Below are 3,810 nucleotides of genomic sequence, written 5' to 3'. Positions count from 1 at the left end.
AAATTTTTTTTTTCGGTATAAATTGTGTGGAAGAAGAGAGAATTATTTGAAGAACTTTTTGATAAATTGGATAAAAAAGAAAGTAGGGCTCATAAATTACACCTGTCACAAAATAAAAGGTAAAGCATATGACATGTCATACAAGTCATTACGATTGAACTTCTTACTTTTTCATACTACATATGATACTTTATTACCCCCTAATCAAGTTATAACTTAACTACATGAGAATATACAATTTATCAATTATATACAAATTAGTATTAGTGAGTATCTCTTTATATTAAGAATTGAATAGGGAATCGGTTAATTTTCATCCCTGTTCTATCCCCCCCTCTCTGTCTCTTTTTTTCTCTCTCCATCTGTCTCTCCTCCTCTGTTCTTTCCCTAATTTTTCTTCCTTCATTTTTTATGCTTTTTATCCTCTTTTATTTTTTTAGGGAATTTATTAATGAATTGAATTTCAATTGTTTTAATATAGAGTTTTAACTTAGTAATTTTTTTTCATATTGCACAATTGGTGCTCGAATTGAAATTATCAATCAATAAATTTTGAAAGTGCTTGACTCTCCACCATTGATAACCATTAAAAAGTTTCGAAGTTTTGAATTCGAATTTGGGTTTACTATTATTTGTTTGGATTAGATGTTATTGCAAATAATTAGGAATATTCTTTGGAGCTTATATCTCAAATTTGAGGGTGTTTAGTAAAGATTAGACTTGATTTTGATTAAATTTCGGATTGAAACTCGAAGAAGAAGAAGAAGAAGAAGAAGAAGAAGAATTATATTATATTAAATTATATTCTGTTGTAGTTATATATTTTTCTTTATTTGAATGTTGTATGAAATTTAAAAAATAATAGTATAATGTATGAATCGTTGTATGAAATTTATATTTAAGTTATCAATACTATCTTTTTACATAAAGTTGATATGTATCAAAATTGTATTAAGAGATGAAGTTCTGATTGGAATTTTAGAGAGAAAGAATAATACACCGCATACAAAATATACAAACAAATCAGATACAAAATACACAAAAGAAATATTGCATAAGATTTGTATGAAAATTGTATTTAACTTATATGATATTGTAGATGTTGTTAAGTTTTTTTAAAATGGATAAGGGTCTGATTTGCCCCTCTACTATCATAAATAGGCATTATTTACCCTCCGTTTAATTTTTCTATCAAAAATATCCTTACAGTTATACATTAGGTTCATATTTACCCCTTAAACGTTAAAAAATATTACATTTGCCCTTCGTTATACTTTAGGATCATATTTACCCCTCTACTCTTCAAAAAGGATTACATTTGCCCTTCGTTATACTTTCTTGACATATTTATCCTTACAATTATACCCTACATTTATCCTCATCCGGTAGATCTCCATGTCCCACATTTATTTTTCTACATGGGGTCTATGTGGATTCCTTTTTCTTTCAATTTAAATATGGTTACCTATTTAAGATAATTTAACCCACCCAATTTAAATAAGAAACACTAACTAGAATAAATGGAAATCATAATTTCCAATCCCTCCCCTCCCCCCACCCCACCCACTCGTCCATCTCTCTTCTCTAGGTCAGCTCCATATTTTTCGGAGAGCGAGAAAATTTTGGACAGTGAGTGAATGAAACTATACTATCTCTAATTTATTTATTTAATTATTTCACCTTTGTCTATGTTAATTTGTTTTCCTTTAATACTTAGGAGTTAGGAGACATGAATCACTCAATGATGTTTTGAAGTATTTGTATAGATACAACTCTGTAAAGTCTAAAGTGGGTCAATTGACCATGATTGATTCGCGAAAAGCAATTTTCTGATACGACATTTATGAAGATTGTGTGAAATACAATAGTTATAGCATCAGCAACATATTGGCAAACAATAACTTTGAACTCAAAATCACTAATCTAATACAACTCACAATTGTTGCAGCAACCAAAGTAAATAACAAGAAGTTGCACAACAATGGAGTTAATGAAGTCTTATTTAAATTGGGCGGGTGGGTTAAATTATCTTAAATATGTAACCATATTTAAATTGGAAGAAAAAGAAATCCACATAAGCGCCATGTAGGAAAACAAAGGTGGGACATGGCGATCTACCGGATGAAGGTAAATGTAGGATTATAGTAAGGATAAATATGTCAAAAAAGTATAACGAAAGGCAAATGTAACCCTTTTTGAAGAGTAGAGGGGTAAATATGATCTTAAAGTATAACGAAGGGCAAATGTAACCCATTTTAACGTGTAAGGGTAAATATGAACCCAATGTATAACTGTAGGGATATTTTGATAGAAAACGTAAATGGTGAGTAAATAAGGCCTATTTATGTTAGTAAAGGGACAAATCAGACCCTTATCCGTTTAAAAAAAGGTATGAATGGGAAATATAAGATGCACCTTTTGGGTGGCACCTCTCCCTCTCACCCTTTCATTGCTTATAAATTTAGAGGTTTGGCTTCATTTTTATACATGGAGAATCTGAAAACTTCTCCTATCATTTATACATTGTTACATTATTTTCTAAATAAATATAAGTGTCAAGTGTGATTTGCTCCGTTTGTTGAATTCGCTGAAATTTTGTAATTTATAGTGCCGCTATCACAAAATAGTTATTACGTTATATTCTGAGAGAAATTAATCCGAAAATCTTGGGCAACAGTAAGTAGATTAAATTTCTTAAGGACACACAGACAACTTGTGGGCTCACTACAAAAAATACAGGCTACAACCACATTTAATTAACGACATTTATAACAAATGTCATTAAACCGTTACTTTTCCGACATTTAGAGCAATATGTGGTTAAATGAACGTCATATAGCATAAGAAGTCATTAAATATATGACATTTACAGCAATCTGTGGGAAATTTTCTATATTGACGCAGTTAAAATTCAAATCGCTCATTCTTTCTTTTTATTTTCCCTCTTTCCAGCCCCTTTTCAGAATCCTCCTCCTTTGAAACCCTAAATTCTCCGAAACAGCACAGCATCCATCATTCTCTGTTCATCTTCCTCGAAAGGGACGATTCTATTTCTATCATATTTTACATAATCATAGGTGATGTCAACCTCCACCTCCGTTCTCTTCTCTCGCCTCTTCAGGAGACCCTTCCAAACCTCTGTGAACAAATCTCCTTTCAAATCGAACTGAAATCGAATATGCAGTCAATGTTTTCTTCACCTTCGAGAGAAGCCAGAGTTCAAGTCAATGTAATCAGTACGAGGCTTTTTATTGAGACTTTGATGAATCTTCAAATAATCTCTTTTAATTTGAAATTGTGGGTTGTCATATTAAAAGATGGGTTTGTGATTCATTCACTCTGGATATGAATTAAATCCTATTTCATATACGTGTGCCACATTCCGATATACAAGATATTGCCGCATGTCAGTGTATTACCTTTCTATAATTGAATTAGAGCACCTAGTTTTATTGTGCATTTTAATTGATAAGAATTTTACCTTTCGAATTGTATGGTAGTATATTGCATGCCAACTGTTTGAGGGAATGCTTTAGAGTTCTGGCTAAATTATTAAATGGATTTTGTTAAAGGAATCTATTGGATGTTCATGTGTGTATGTAATAGTATTTGTTTATTATCCAGGTTTATTTAGAGGCCAACTCATTGATTGAACTACGTAGAGTCCACTTGAGGCTATGTAGCTGCCAAGTTTCATTTTATCTTCCGGATTGGTTAGTTCTTTTAATTTATCCCATCAGGTTGTTGGGTTATTCCTTTGTAATTGTTATGTATATTGTTTCAGCTTTAATCATATATTTTGCTCTACAC

Source organism: Nicotiana tomentosiformis, chromosome 12 (genome assembly GCF_000390325.3).
Source record: "Nicotiana tomentosiformis chromosome 12, ASM39032v3, whole genome shotgun sequence".
NCBI classification, from domain to species: Eukaryota; Viridiplantae; Streptophyta; class Magnoliopsida; order Solanales; family Solanaceae; genus Nicotiana; species Nicotiana tomentosiformis.
The sequence above is the reverse complement of the archived record's forward strand: the minus strand, read 5'-3'. Positions refer to the sequence as shown.